We start from the raw sequence: 16,830 nt of genomic DNA on the forward strand, positions 1-16,830 counted from the left end.
TTCATTTTTTGCATAAACATATTCTGTGCAACTCAATCACCTATGCAGTTAGGTGTGACTGATAATTATTTCACTTTCAGATGAGGAAGGAAATGTAAAAGCAGGGTAATAGGAGACATCTGAACCAACACAAAGACTTGTACTTATTCTTAAAATGCCAAATCAAAAGCTTCTTGCTATCATTGTGAAGAGACCTGTAGCCCAATCTTAAAGCAGTGTTAAAGCAAACTTCTACCAACAAGAGGAATATCTCAGTCTTAATGTAGTTGAGGAGAGCTATTTTTTTAACATACAATGAAGTATTCTCCTAACAATCAAAGCATATTTGCTTTCGAAACTTAGGTTAATACTATTATATCCTGAAAGGCAGTGACTTGGTTAGGACCACCTTGTCTATTGATGGCTCATAAGATCTAGATTTTTTTGGCTCGCAGTCTACAATTGTTCCAAAACTGTCAGCTGAAACCAGCCTGCAGAATCCTCCTGAAAAACCCACCATACTATACAGTGTACAGGATTGTAACCCTAATAGGGAACAACAGCCAGTGACTCAGTAGGTCAAAAGGGCTGCCAGCTAAAATAGTTTGGTAACCACTCCCGGGTAAGTGTGGATAGGATTGCAGACTTTGGGATGTTTGGGGAACTTTTTTCAAACAGATCAGCAACTGCTTGGGAGGGTTAGAAGGGTTCTCTTTTATTTCAAATAAATTTTTAATCTTATTGTAAACGTTTACTTCTTTGATTTTATTGTATGGGGGGTGTTAAAACTTTCCTGCTTGAAGACGTCACTTTTAGACATGACATCACTTCCAGGTTCAGGACGTCACTTCCGGGGTTTCCTGACAGATTGTCATTCTAAAATAGGGGTCCAGATGCCAAGTAGTTTGAGAATCACTGCTGTAGAGTGTTAGATGCTGTTGTTAGTTTTGAATGGTAAATATAGCTCTGCCCCAATCATATCAAAATAGAGATATACTGCATTTTAACAGCAAAAGGGATACTGAATCTTACTAGTCTCTTGTCCATGAGCACTTTTTGCCCAAATGAAGCAATTTCTGATATCAGAGCTCAGGTAAGAAAAAAAATAGCTAGTGGGAAAGCGGTGTGGGCAAGGAAAAGGTCTAGAACTCCTCATCCTTTTGCTCCTTTTGCTGTTAAAATCTGCCTACTTGATTTATGGTACAATGTTATACTCACTGAACACTGTCACAGATATGCCATAAAGCACATTGCAGCACTGCAGGACATTGTGGCACCAGCAGGGAGGCCTGCACAGCCCTGCCAGCACCAGTGCAAGGCCAGCACCAGTGCAAGGCCTGCACGAGCCAGAGCAGGTTCCATGCTGGGTGGTGGAGAGCAGAACAGGAGCAGGGAGGGGGTGAGGTGGGGCAGGGTGAGGGCAGAGTGGTCAAAGTCAGGCTGGAACGGCGGCAGGGGTTACTACCATATGCTATCCCCAGACCTGATTTCCTGACACAGGGCTGCTCACGCTTGCACTAGCGGCTGCTGGGGCTTTTGTGGGGTGAAGGGGAAAAATGTCACCTTACTGGGGGAGAACTCCAGCAGCCTCTCTTCCTGCACTGTATACAGTTGAAACTGTTCTAGTATTGCTGCATCAGAGCGGAAAGTTAGGATTGAGAAGTTAGACAGCTCCATGCTTAAACACATGAAACTGCTGCCATGACATCTAATTTGGCCCTTAATCTCAGTAATGAATGCTGTTTTATCACTATTAAGTCTGAAAATGTTTCTGGATGTCCACAAATGTTTTTCCAGTTATTTACAGGTAGATTCACTGACTGTCGACATAGTATTACAGTAATCAAGGGCCCACTCTGAGGACACAATACAGCTAAACTGGTCAGTGCCTTGGATGGGTGACCACTAGGAACTTCACATTGGTCACTGAGTTCCATGATGAAAGATATACATGAAATAAAAATAATCAGAGAGATGAAGCCACAAGTTGTTTCTACTATATTGTAAATATGAATAAAGGATCATTTTAATAAATTTCTTTCTGAAGATTGCATTTGTAAATACAGGTCCAGCCTATTTATACACAGATTTTTTTATACACGGATTTGACTCAACACAAATGGCCCCTGCAAATGAGAAGGAATGTGCTGATCCCTGGAGACGGGGAAAAATGCATCCCTTTAAAATCAGTTTAAAAAACTGAACAGTCCTTTAACAATAGCCTCCTTAAAGGGGGGGGGGCAGCTGGCTGACAATCCATCAATCCTTCTCTCTCCAGGCAACCCTATCTTCCCCGAGTCCGTGGTATTCAAACCGGGGTGTCACGACACCCCAGCCTGTGGGTCCCCGCCTCTGCCCCCGCCAGGAGACGGGGGAAGGCAGTGCTGCGATCCTGTGGATCTCGCTGCTCAGGGGGGCTGCAGGGGCTTGGGTGCACTTGCCCAAGCCCCGTGCAGCCTCCCGGGGGTGCGGGGAGCCCTGCACAACCTTCGGCAGGGCTCCCCAGGTCAGGAAAAGTGAAAGCAGAGCGATCATGCCCCGCTCCGCAAAAACAGAAGCGGAGCATGATCACTCCACTTTCCCTTCTGACGGGGCTGCAGGGACTGGGGTGCACCCTCTAGTCCCTGCAGCAGCCACCTCTGTGTGTGGGGAGCCCTGCGCAAGCGCCTGCAGGGCACCCCAGGTCAGGGAAAGGAAGAGTGCGGCAATTGCGCTCCGCTTCCGCGGAGGCAGCGCAGATCACTCCACTCTCCTTTTCCCTGACCTGGGGAGCCCTGCAGTCGCTCTCGCAGGGCTCCCCGCACACAGGGATGGCTGCTGCAGGGACTGGTGAGTGAATCCCAGTGAATTCCCCTGAGCGACATGATCCTGCCTTCCCCCTGCTGCCTCCCCCCCCCCCACAAAGACTTACTTACTCAGGGAAGCTCTGAGTGAAAGAAAAGTGATCACTTTGCATTGGTGAAGGAAGGAACTGAGTGAAGCTGCTTGGAGGAGGACTGATGGATTGTTTTTTTAATGACTCTTATCTTACATCACAAAGGTCAGCAAGGTTATTTTTAAATCACTGGAGCAAAGAAACTTTGTTTTTTAAATTGATTTGCTATAGTGCTGTTTTCTGCCATCCACATGAGTGAGTGCTTGGAAGGGAACCCACAGGAATAATGAGGCTCAACCTGTAGCTTAAAAATGCCTCTGGTACAAAAAAGAACTATGGTATGTGATCTATGCAAAGCACACATACAAAAAAACCTCAAGAATGAAGTCCAATACCAAAATAATAACCCCATTTAAATCTAAATGGGCAGTGCCTTATAATCAGCTTCAGCAAAGAGTATTCTGTATATTTTTGAAGCACTGGTATTACAAAAGTTTTGCCTTACAAAGGCCTAATGGACAAGTTGTTCAACACTGAGTGTGACACTGGAGACTGATCATCATTCATCATTATGTATTATTTTAGTTAACCTACTTCTTATAATTATAGTAAACTATTTAATTTGTCTTTTTATTTGCATATATACAACCAGAGCCTAGCTATTTCTAAAACTTTATTACGGACTAGCAATCCTAAGAAACAAATTGATTTTACACTCTGCTTATAGGTTTCTGAACCTGTAATATACTGCTATCACATTTTTAAAATCCTTATATTGTATAGACATAAAAGTCAGCAATACAGCAACAAAACAAACAAAATACTTGGGAAACATCACATTCTGACAAAAAATAATTTCAGATAAAAACATTTGCAAAGGCATTGCTGTTTGCTTTCTCAGCTCAGAGAGAGCAACTCAGCCTATCATCCACTTCATCTGAGAGAAAAAACTTGTGTGGTGGTAGTGGGGGGGGGGAAACAGTACACAATTATGTCACTGGGCTGTGGCCTCATCAAAATGTGTTGGTAGGTCAGACATAGCCTGCGAGCCAAAATCACGGGACTCTGATCTAGGCTTTGATGAACCATTCTTTTACATGACAACTTTTAAATACAGCTACTACTAGTGCATGTTGATTTTACCACAATCCTATGCATGTTTACTCCCTATATTCAATAGGATTTACTGCCAGGTGTACATAGGACAACTTACCTGGAAGTGTCCTATGCACACCTTGCATAGTTGATACATTTGCCCATAATTTAAACATGTCACTTTCTTCCATGGTTATAAACTGGAGTGTCATCTGCACTTGGAAATGACTCTGTTCCTGCCTTAAATAGCTAATTTTTCTATAAAATTGTGTGCTTTATGGCGTCTTCACTAACCTTTAAAAAAAAATCTTTTTTTAGTTACAAAACACCCAGACCACAAAACAATTCAGATAAGCTTAAAAGCTCACTGAAAGAATGAAGTGAGCACTTAAGGCTGTAATCCTAAGCAGTTACTTGGGACTTAGGCTGCAATTCTATGCATACTTACCTGGGACTAAGGTAAGTATGAACTCAATAAGACTGATTTCTGAGTAGACATGCATAAGATTGAGGTGCAAGCTCCCAGTACATAAGCACATGAAGGATTAGGCTGCACAACTTTGTTGGATCATGCTTGCAAAGTGCAATGTACTAAAAGACAGGGAGACTTTCTTAGTCCTCTGTGTGTTCTCATGCTAAAAGTGAATAAACATAATAGCAGCAAATGAACACTGATAACTGTGGGTTGCAGGCACTGTAGAAGAGGTCTGCTGCAATATATATCAATGGAAACAAAAGCAATACTTTTTTTTGACAATTTCCTTAAATATGCAAAATTTATTACAGGTTGAGCCTCATTATTGCTGTGGGTTCAGTTCCAAGCACTCACATGGATGGCAAAAAATGCACTATAGCAAATCAATTTGAAAAACAAAGTTTCTTTGCTTTGTGATTTAAAAACAGCCTTGCTGACCTTTGTGATGTAAGATAAGAGTCATTAGGAAGACAATCCATCAATCAGTCCTCCTCCAAGCGCTTACAAAGGCACTTTACTCAGCCCCTCCCTTCACCAATGTAAAGTGATCACCTTTCTATCAGGTGTTCAGGGGGAAGGGAGGGGTCTGCTGGGGAGAGGATTGATGGATTGTCAGCCAGCTGCCCCCTCTCTCTCATTGAGGAGGCTATTGTTAAAGGACTGTTCAGTTTTTTAAACTGATTTTAAAGGGGTGCATTTTCCCCTTCTCCAGGGATCAGCACATTCCTTCTCATTTGCAGGGGCCATTTGTGCTGAGTCAAATCCCTGTATAAAAAAACTGTGTATAACAAGGCTGTACCTTAGTGTCTTGTATGTCATATTTGGTTGAGTTTTTTGTTAACAGTTTTTTGTTAACATACTTTTTTGTTAACAGCTCGTTTATCATTGATGTTAGGATTGCAATCCGATGCACCCTTGTGAAATTCAGTTCTGAAAATTTTTTAACCCCTGCTAACTGCATGAGGCCCCTTTTCAAGTAGGTGCTCCTCTTATTTAGCAGGGGGAGCATAACCAGCCCTCCTCAGTCCAGCAGGTTCTTTCCAAGCACCTATCCGATTATGTTCTTTTGCATCTTTTAAGATGCCCTTTAGGGCCAGGGAGCCATTCCTTATTTGACTTTCTCTGTAAACAGCTTTGTGAACATTTTGTTGAAAAGCTGTATATAAATACAGCACTGTTGTTACTAATAATAGTAGTAATTAAGGATGCAACTCAATGCACACTTTTACTAGGGAGTAAAAGCCCAATCCTATGCAGGTCTGCTCTGAAATAAATCCCCTTACAGTCAATGAGGATGACAATATTGACTTAGGGTCCAATCATATTCAATTTTCCAGTGCGGGTGCAGCTGTGCCAATGGGGAGTACACTATGTTCTGGAGGGGGGGGTCACAGAGGCCTCCTCAAGGTATGAGAACATGTGTTCCTTTATATTGGAGCTGCACTGCAGCTGCACCAGTGCTGGAAAGTTGGATGGGATTGGGCCCTAAATTCCCAGGCCTAAGGTTGCAATTCTAAGCACATAATTATTTACCTGGGGGTAAGAGCTCCATCCTACTCATATCTACACAGAAGAAAATCCTATTATAGTCAATGGGGCTTACCCCCAGGTAAGAATGGGAACACAATGGGAACTCCTTCTGAGTAGTCATGCCTAGGATTGGGCTCTCAGGCTGCACTCCTGTCCACACTTTCCTGGGAGTGAGCACCACTGGACTCAAGCGGAAAGCCCTCCAGAGCGGGCGTGTGGCGCCTTCAGCACCCAGGCAGAGCGGGAACTCTGAGGGGGCGGCCCCCCAGCATCCTAGGAGGGGCGACCCGGCGGTGTTGGGAGAGGGAAGCGCTGCTTCTGCTCCAGTGCGAACCAGAGCCAGTCAGGGCGGGGAGGCCGAGCGTCCCCGAGGGAAGCCTTCGGAAAGAGCCGTCCGCTCCGCACACGGGGCTGAGGGAGCTCGGGCTCCTCACACGCGGCGGCGCTTCCCGAAGGCCTCCCCGGAGCAGGTGACGCAGCCCCCCGGAGGGTCCCCTCAGCCGGGTGCGGCGCCCCGCTCCGCTCAGCCTCGCCTCAGCCCCGGAGACGCAAAAAGGGCGGGAGCCGGCTGGAGGCCTGGCGGAGGGAGTCCGCGCGGGCGGGCGGCGCCGCGCGCCGCCTCGGCTCCCCGCTACTGCGGGCGGCGGCACAAGCGCGGCCGCCCCTCCGCGCCCTGCAGTTCGCGGCGTGCGGCGGCCGCGGAGAACCAGGCCCGGCGGCCCAGCGCGAGGCGTCCCGGCCGGAGATGGCGGCGGGCGGAATAAGGCACACTGGGTAAAAACACATTTATATACGAACCTCGCCGAGAAATTTTCCAACAATTCCTCCGTCCGACCACCATGCACCAGGACAGGAAACGGCCGCGCTGCGCCCGCCCGCCTGCTCCTCCAGCCCCGCCCCGAGCCGCGCGGGCGGGCCCGCAACCAGCGCCGGGCGCGGCGCCATTGGGCAGCCCCCTCGCGGGCCCGCCCCTCGCCCGTCATTGGGCCTCCCGGAAAGCGGTGCCGCCTCCCATTGGCTCTTTGAGGGAGGGCCCGCCTTCGCGCTGCGCCCGTCCTCGCCCATGCTAAGCGCGGGGCCTTCGCGCGGCCATTTTGTTTCGCGTCCAATGAGGCGGCTGTGCGCAACGAGGGGAAGGCGGGCGGGCGCCATTTTCCCTTTTCTCGCGGGGAAGGAGGCGGCCGCAGCGTCGGCCAGGGACCTCTGAGGAGCGCAAGGGTGGTGGGCAGCCGCCTGGGGCTCAGACCGCGCGCTGTCCTCCTCGGGGTGGCGGGGTGGCTTTCCCTGCCAAGAGCGGAGCTACCTCCCAAGGGGGCCTGTCTTAGCCAGGACCGCTGTCTCACAGCCCAGTTCTGTGCGTGTCTACTCAGAAGTAAGTCTCATTAGAGTCAATGGGGCTTACTCCCAGGAAAGTGTGGATGGGACTGCAGCCTCACAGCCCAATCCTATGCGTGTCTACTCAGAAGTAAGTCCCGTTAAAGTCAATGGGGCTTCCTCCTTGGAAAGTGTGGATAGGACTTCTGTCTCACAGCCCAATCCTATGCGTGTCTGTTCAGAACTATTCTATTCATTAGTCAATGGGGCTTACTTCCAGGAAAGGGTGGAGAGGATTGGGGTGTTAGATCAGAACCTTTTCTTTGCCTCTTCTCTCCCACCCCACTATTTTAAAACTTGGCAGTATGTACTCTTGTCCTATCTAGATACTGAACAAGGGGCAGCTGGATTGGCATCAGTCTACAGCTCCAATCCTATCCATACTTTCCTGGGAGGAAGCTCCATTGACTGTAATGGGACTTACTCCACAGTAGACAGGCACAGGCTTTGGCTCTCTACATCAGTGAACCACTCAAACGCCTTAGCATCAGGACCCATTCTTTAAAATGAGACTGTCGCAGCCATTTTCAACCTCTTTTTCATCTCACATCGGTGACAAGGCATTAAAATGGTCAAGGTGCACCATCAGTTTTTTAAAAAACCATTTGCAAGGCACACCGTGCTGCTGGTAGGGTACTCACATCCCCCAATTGCCCAACTAGTAAATGACCCTCTCCCAAACTCTCTAGGCATACTGTCCAAGGCACAGTGGTTGAAAATCACTGTTCCATAGGACTAGATTTACAGGACTTAAAATAAGGTGATCAAGAAAAGTTATTTATTTACAAGTAATGCTTTATTTATTTGCCCCCCCCAAAAAAAACACATTTGATCCATTTCACATAATGAGGCAGTCCTAATGAATAGCCTCAAGGCTTGAGGGGCTTAGTTATGTGACCCAGCCTTCACCTGCCCCCAATACCTGTCACTGATGGATGGAAGAAAAACGCACCAGAAAAAAATTCTCAAAAGCTTGCAAAACTGCAGGAGCTCAGCTCTTTGTGGGGCAATTAGCAGCTATCTGATTTCTTAATAGCCTCAGCTTGAGGCAATTATCTTAGATACTCGTTCATAAGTTGACCCCACAGATAAGTGGAGGGCAGGTTTTGAGCCAGCAATCATGGAATTTTCTATGACCCTCAGATAAGTTGGGGGTTAAACTTAGGGGGGTGTCTGACTATAGTTTTGTCTGATTTACCTGAGGCCAGATCCTGAAAAATAACCTACCACTAATTGTTACCTAAGAACTGTAATTTATTAAAAACTGTAAAAGATCATAAGGTACATTTTTATTCTTTTTAAATTCTGGTCTTCACCACCTTTTTGTAAGCACTATCAGATTAAGTACACTGTAAACAACATACCAATAAAACAGTGGTTCCCAACCTGGTATTCATGTTCTCCCAGGGACACTCAACAGGACCTTTAGGGGTTCTTGAATAAGAATGGAATAATGGCAGAAAAAGGCAGGTCCTGCTCCAGAATGCCTTGCAAGGCAGGAAGGGAGTAGCTAGTTGGATGTGAAAACCCCACCAATAGCTGGTTTTTGGTCATCAATTCATGTGTGAACCAGTGATTGAAAACCAGCACAGTAAAAAAATTGAAATATGGAAAGTGATCAATCACCCAGAATTTCTCAGGATACTTCTGGTGCAAAACAGCGCAAAAGCAGAGTCTTCTGTTCTTCAAACAGATGAAAAGAGAAAGTATGTGATGAATACATAAGAACAGCCCCACTGGATCAGGCCATAGGCCCATCTAGTCCAGCTTCCTGTATCTCACAGCGGCCCCACCAAATGCCCCAGGGAGCACACCAGATAACAAGATACCTCATTCTGGTGCCCTCCATTGCATTGGCATTCTGACACAGCCCATTTCAAAAATCAGGAGGTTGCACATACACATCATGGCTTGTAACCCGTAATAGATTTTTCCTCCAGAAATTTGTCCAATCCCCTTTTAAAGGCATCTAGGGTAGACGCCAGCACCACATCCTGTGGCAAGGAGTTCCACAGACCGACCACACACTGAGTAAAGAAATATTTTCTTTTGTCTGTCCTAACCCCCCCAACACTCAATTTCAGTGGATGTCCCTTGGTTCTGGTGTTATGTGAGAGAGTAAAGAGCATCTCTCTATCCACTTTATCCTTCCCATGCATAATTTTGTATGTCTCAATCATGTCCCCCCTCAGGCACCTCTTTTCTAGGCTGAAGAGGCCCAAACGGCGTAGTCTTTCCTCATTGCAGCATGATCACTGTTTCCCAATGGCTCCATAACATTGACATCTCTAACCAGGTCCTGAGTACTGCACAATATTAAATCCAGAGTCACCTGTCCTCTGGTGGGTTCCATGACTAGCTGCTCTAAGGCACAGTCATTTAGGATGTCAAGAAATCTGGTCTCCTTTTCGTGACCAGAACACAAATTGACCCAGTCTATATGAGGATAATTGAAGTTCCCCATGATTACAACCCTGTCTCTCCTTGTCACCTCCCTGATCTGTTTCCTAATTTCAAGGTCCCCTTCCGGTTTCTGGTTTGGAGGACGATAGCATGCCCCCAGTATTACATTGCTCCTGAGGCCTGGTAATTTAACCCACAGAGATTCTATGGTGAAGTCGAACCTGCCTTCAATCTCTATTTTGCTGGATTCTATCCCTTCCTTAATGTAAACGGCCACCCCACCTCCAACTCGACCCTCCCTGTCCCTCCGGTAGAGTTTATAGCCTAGGATTGCGGTATCCCACTGATTTTCTGCATTTCACCAGGTTTCCCACTATGTCAATATTTTCCCTTGTCACCAGACATTCCAATTCTCCCATCTTTGCTCGGAGACTTCAGGCATTTGCATAAAAGCATTTGTACACGGAATGCCCCAAGATGGGCTACTTATTAGCTCCTTTATCCCCGCATCCTCTCATTGTGCCAAACCGTCTATCACATCCCATCACACTACCATTCCCAATTTCTTCTCCTACTCTGTCTTTACCTTGTTATTCTCTAACCTCCCCATCCTCGTCCAATAGGGATGAGGAGTCCCGAACTGGATGCCCCTCGGCTCCTGTCGGGCTCCCCCCAGGGGTCGGTTTAAAAGCTGCTCTGCCACCTTTGTAATGTTATGTGCCAGCAGTCTGGTTCCATTCTGGTTCAAGTGAAGCCCATCCCTCTTGTACAGGCCTTGCTTGTCCCAAAACATTCCCCAGTGCCTAACAAATCTAAACCACCGTCTCATCCACGCATTGAGACCCCTGATCTCCGCCTGCCTAGCTGACCCTGCGCGTGGAACAGGTAGCACTTCCAAGAACGCTACCTTTGAGGTCCTGGCTTTCAGCTTTCTACCTAATAGCCTAAATTTGGCCTCCAGGACCTCCAGGCTACACCTCCCCACATCATTGGTGCCAACATGCACCACAACCACTACCTCCTCCCCAGCACTGTCTACCAGCCTGTCTAGACAAAAAGTGATGTCCACAACCTTCACACCAGGCAGGCAAGTCGCACCCTGCTGCTGGCTGCCTGACTGCATAGCTTTTTTTTGTTGCTGTTTAGGGGCTTAACCCTACACTGGTTTGCTGCCCTCTTCTCAAGGGAAGAAAACGGGCAGTGTCTGGGGCCCTGGCTTCCTTGCCCTGCTGCTGAACTCGCACAGAGGCTAAACTCGCTGTGCCTTACCTGGCACTTTGTTCCCAAGGCACTGGGTTTCCCAGAGGCCACACACGCTTCTGCAGAGGGCTCACACGGTGGCAGGCACTAGCTTTATACCCCTAGCTAGCTCCTCCTCCCTCCCTCCTTGCTGATTGAAAGGGGGCTGGTCTTCCCAAGTGAATTACAAAAGATTAGGAAGACAAAAGGCTGCTGGTGGGCCTAATCTACTCAGCAGGCTCCTGAATGGGGTGTTTGGATTTGCCTAATGGGGCTCTTATCACCTCCTAAAGGACAATGACTATGCTAAATTACCCTGGCTGGCTAGGAAAGGGCCCTTCCTAGGTTCTTACCCTCCCAATTCAGTTATCTTAGGCTGGACTGTTTTTTTAAACCTCAAGCTAATTTTTATTTGAGTTTGTTTGTTTGTTTAATTAATTAATTAATGCTCTCACCTAGATCCTGTGTCCCAATTTACTGAACCATTAGATTATGTTCTGATTTAGATTAAGTTTAACTTGGGTTAAGTATAGGGTTAATGTAGACAAAGTAGAAAAACTTGCTTTCCACTGTATCCTCCTCTGCTTTGTTTTTCCAAGTGCCTGACCCTTGGGCCTTTACTCACAAGTAGGACTCTGCTCCTGCTCAGAGTAGACCTATGTACACACTTGCGTATTTATTTTTATTGCCCTCACCTAGCTCCTGTGCCCCAACTTGCTGGACCTTAGATTCCCTCCCTCAGGTTAGATTAGGTGCTAGTTTAGGTAAAGCTAAGCTAAAGGTAAAGCTAAATTTCAATCCTGATGAAGTCTGGGCTTTCATATAGAGGAGATGATGGCTTGTATTATTACAAACATTTTGCTAATATGAAGAGTACAATTTAGGAAAATGGGCTGCTAAGGGATATGCAAGTGAAAAAGGTTGGGAACCACTGCAGGAGATCCATGAATCAAATCCACCTTTAAGGTGGCTGGTGTATCACCAGAAGCTATCAGAAGCTCTACATACAACATACAACCCATAACTGAGAGTGTGCAATTCAGTTCACAGCAGAGATGCAGCTGCATATATTTGCAACACTTTTTACTCAGACCAACTGCTTTCCATGGGTGTTATTCTTAAGTAATGGTGCATTGAATTGTAGCCTGTGACTTTGCTTTAAATAGAAATGCGGATCCCATCCTGGTGTTGAAAAGAACATATCTCTAAATGCAAAACAGAACCAGGCTGCAACATCATTGGCAAAAGGGAATGGAGGAGAATAAAAGGTTAACTTTGGCTGGAATTTCCCAGGAAAGTTACTATAGAAACAAATGAGCCTGCTTTAGCAAGCAGACTTTCTAATGAGCCTACTTTAGCAAGAAAGGCAACCAGAGTTGAAAGGCTCTGCCCTCTGATTGATCCAGATATAAGGTGAAGTGATAATTGGAGCTTGATTACTCAGCAAAAATTTTAAGGTAGTTATCAGATCTTTCCATCAGCCTTGTTTTCACTGGAGGCACCACAGCACCCACCAGAAATCAGGTCCCAACCCAAAGTTTGAGAAAAGCTGGTCTACATTACTAGAGTCCCTTTTTCCATTCAGTTAATAAAATCTTGTGTCTTTAAGCTATTTGGAGGAGTTCCCTCATTATAGGCAAAGTAATGGACAAAGTCCATTGCTTGCTACAATCTGTTTGAGTAATAAAGGATCTTCAATTAAATCCATTGTATTTCCAGTTTTGAAAGCTGTTGTGTTCTCCTTGTTTTCTAAGACTTGTGTTCTAAGCCCATGTTTTCTTCATAACAGAAGGAACCATATCAGCCATAGGTGGCTAGATGCAATCGGGGATTAGGAATTCATTCCATTCCATTTGTAAAACCGAGAATATTTCATCTGTTTTACTTTGTCTTATCAAATATTAAAGGTGTTTTTTTTTAAAGCGCTGGATGAATGAAATTCTGTCTTAAACTACTAACAGGAGACACTGTCACCATTCTATCTGGCCATCTTTCTTTTTAGGATATAAATTCTTTAAAGAATTTTTGTTGTTTGAACAGCACTAATCCACCATCAGTACTGTATCCCAGTATCTCTCAAACTGTGCTGCTAGGAGTTCTGGGGCTCCCTGAGACCCCTTCAGGAGCTCTCCAAGCACACCATAAGTGGGCACCCATCTGTTTGGCAGTGCACCACTCCATGCATGCACCAGCATTCTGAGGCTCCCCCAAGTCTCCAGCCATGCACCAGTGGTGCTCCCTGAGAGTCCATTTAGGGGTGTAAAGAGTCCAAAAAGTTTGAGAACCCTGTCCTTATACTAGTAGTTCAAAGTTTTGGTGTAAAAGGATGTACAGTACACTGTGTACAACATAATTGCTTTTTAACAATGCGTCTCAACCCCTGTGGCTTACATTCTTCCCTGGGTGTCTCCACACAAAATGCACGTCCATTGTTTCCCAGCTGACAAGATAGAAAGTCATACAGAATGTTTGAAGTGCAGCTATTCTGTAAGTACTCTAAGCCATTACGAAATTAAACATTCTCTTAAAACATTTATTCCAAATACAGATATGGCTACGGTTAAGCCATTTCTGCCCAATGTTGTATATATGCAACAGGGATCAAATGTGTACGCCTGTAGGCTGGGAAAAAATTGATTTTAATACACCTTGGCTCAGAAGCTGCTGTGGGTTCCTGCAGGCTATGCTATGGAGAACAGACCACTAAGAACCACCTTCACTAAAATATAATAGAGGGAGTCTTAGGCAATGGTATTTGATTGTAAAATAGGTGAGAGATAACAGAAGTGTGCTTCTATTTTCATTTGTCACATATTAGAGAGGGTACATGCCCTTTTCAGGATCAATAAACTCCCTACTAGCTTCATAGAAAGAATCAATCTGGAACACTTCAAAGACACCCAGAGTTACTGACATAAGCAAAAACAAAGTATATGCTTTGACAGAGGCATTGGGTTGTAGCCAAAAGTTTCTTCTTGAACACAGAAACTAGTGGTATTCTACTATTTTTATTTATTTAAAAAAATTATATCCTGCCTTTCCCACACCAAAGCAAATGCCCAAGTTCCATACCAAAGCAAATGCCCAAGGTAAGTTCCATCAAAACAAATTTACAATATATAAAATTAAAATAATAAAAACAACTGGGGGTTGGCTATATAGACCAGAATAAAGTAGCAAAATGAAACATCATACATAGAGGCCCAGAGGGCAGATACTAACCCATCACACAAATGTTTTGAGCCCTTGCCAAAAAGCCAAGAGGGAGGCAGTAATTCTTAATTCCCTTGGCAAAGAATTCCATAATTGTGGCACCACTACAGAGAAGGCTCACTCCTGTGCTGCCATTCCTCTAACTTGGGAGCAGTGGCGCGTGCAGGAAAGCCCCCAAAGATGACCTAACAGGGCAGGCCAGAATGTATGGGAGAAAGCAGATAATCTGGTCTCAAACTATGAAGGTCTTTAAAAACTAGTACCAACACCTTGAGTTGGATCTGGAAATTAATGGGCAGCCAGTGTACGTGCCAAAGCTGTAGTTCAAAAGAATGAAACTGCCTACCTCCAATGGTACCTCCAATGTGGTACCTGGGCTGCCACATTCCTACACTAATTGCAGTTTCCAAACCAAGTTCAAGGGCAGCCCCACAAAGAGTGTGTTACAGTAATTTAGTCTTGAAGTTCCTAAGGCACGGACCACCATGGTCAGGTCCAATGACTCAAATACTACTTTTGTACATGCATAGTGCTCAAATATAAGGATTACATCAACTCTATAAAACAGTGGTCTCCAAAGTGGAGACCACTGCACTCAAGGAAAGGAATCCCCAGCACAATTGGCACTTACAGTTCCGCTGGGGAGCTTTCCTTCCCTGCAGCCAAACTGCACCCCAGGCAGCTGCATCTGCCCAGAAATCCGGGTGCAGTGGCTGCAGGGACAAAAACCTGGTCATGACAGGCTAGACCGCAGTTGAGAAGAGAGGTTGGCAGCAAGGAAGGAAGGCTCCCCTATGGAAAGGTTAAGTGCTGTTCACACAGGGTAGGGAAAAGACAGGGCACTAGACCCAGCTTGTGGGCCGGAGTCTAGAGAGCCATGCTATAAAATATCCCCTTAATGCATCACAGGGGGAGTTGCTTACCTAAGGTTATTGAGAGCATGTTCAAGAAGCAAGATTTGAATGTGAGAAGTTCTGTTTTGCTAGCCATTATATACCAGTTCTCTTAAGATCAGCCTTTGTGTATCTGAACAAGTTGAGTTCTAACCTAAAAGTTCATATTAGCTGAACTAAGTTCATATTAGTCTTAGCCTCATCAGACTTGAAACTTGAGTACTGGTGCAAATTGCGACTTCTCTAAAATATCTCTACCAAGAACTGGCTAGGTTGCCATTGGCAAGCCATACCCTCTCCATCTCAGTTGCGATACAGGGATAACACCTTATCAGATTGTTGTAAGGATTATATCATATCATCAAATTTTTTGCACTCCAAGTGCTATAGAAATGATTACTCATGTTATCACAGCAGGACATGGGAGTGTCTTCCTGCAGTTTTTTAGTAACATTTGGAAACAAGAAAGGCATGTGATGTGTCATAGGAATTGTGGAATTCCTATGAAGTTGTTTTCTTGACCTATGCTAATTATTCTCTAGGTTAGGGGGTACATAAAATCAATTAGCAGCCCAATAGTTTTGATTTTCTGAATAAAAAGTGTTTACCCATATGGTGGTGAATAGGATTCCTATATCTGTTGCCAAAATTACTAGCTCAGGCAGCAATACAACTGGTGAAGCTACCCATCACAACCTCCATTTGGGAAAAAGCTTAATGCAGGGCATTTTTCGTCTATGGCTGTTAACAATAATAAGTTTGCAATGAAGGCATTGAGTGTCCTAGAAATAGCACCTGAACAGTCATCCTCTTGTGTTCTTGTTGGGGTATTTGCTCACCTTGGTAGCAAAAAGAAAACTGACAAATACTACAGGAATATAAATTTAATATAAACTTTTTAAGATTTGCCAAACCCACACAAAAATGAACATATTTAACTGACTACAGACATTAAAAAATAATTTGGAAAGGCAAATCTTGCTAAACTATAGCCAAGAAAAGTTTTGAATACACATTGTAGTTTTAATTGCATTAGGTTAAGGCTGCACAAGACAATTTTTAAAAATACTGTCTAGAGCAGCAGTATTAAAACAGGTTGTATTTCTAGGGAACACTTCCACATTAGCCCATCTATCAGAGTCCTTTGCACACTGCTGTAGATTCTGAGGTACATGAATATAAGGTACGCTATTCTAACTCAGACCACTGGTCCATCCAGCAGCAGCAATTTAAGGTTTCAGACAGGGGTCTTTTTAAGTTCCACTACCTAAGTGAAAGTTATCCAAGTTAGCTTGAGAAGTCAGGAATTTAATCTGGGATCCTTTGCATAAAAATGCTACTGCCAAGGTATGATTTTGAATTAATAACTGTACTACAGAATGCACTAAATACTTTTCCTTACCTCCAAGTTACTTAGGAAGATCAGTAATAGTAGCCAAGATGGCTTTCAGGGAAGCTCAGAATATTTAAACACCTTTAAAAAAGGTATTATAGCTTAAAGTCCAACCCCAATACCTATTATTGCACCAGCCTGCAAGAACATAAAGTGGGTTTTAACTATAACTGTCAGCACAATCACTGCAAACCATATGTTCTAAGCAGATAGTCTTTTCCTTAAGTAAAGTCTTTTCCTTTTCCTTTCAGACTATTGTCTGAAATTCATTACTATTATGAGCTAACTAAAATGAATTTAAGCATGTTAGGTTAATGAATACTACTTTTTTGTTAATTCTGACCAGTTCTGATGGAAAGAC

The 16,830-nt window shown here is 44.8% G+C and overlaps 1 protein-coding gene across 2 annotated transcripts in view; it reads right to left on the reverse strand.

The window, feature by feature from the left end:
- ZNF143 (zinc finger protein 143) overlaps positions 1–6,802 on the reverse strand; it is a 55,694-nt gene extending 48,892 nt beyond the window's left edge. For both annotated transcript variants that reach the window (XM_066625395.1, XM_066625385.1), the window contains exon 1: positions 6,753–6,802. The gene's annotated coding sequence lies outside the window, so the exon portion shown is untranslated. The remainder of the gene's footprint in view (positions 1–6,752) is intronic.
- Between the last annotated feature and the right edge of the window lie 10,028 nt (positions 6,803–16,830).

Source organism: Tiliqua scincoides, chromosome 1, assembly GCF_035046505.1.
Source record: "Tiliqua scincoides isolate rTilSci1 chromosome 1, rTilSci1.hap2, whole genome shotgun sequence".
Taxonomy (NCBI): domain Eukaryota; kingdom Metazoa; phylum Chordata; class Lepidosauria; order Squamata; family Scincidae; genus Tiliqua; species Tiliqua scincoides.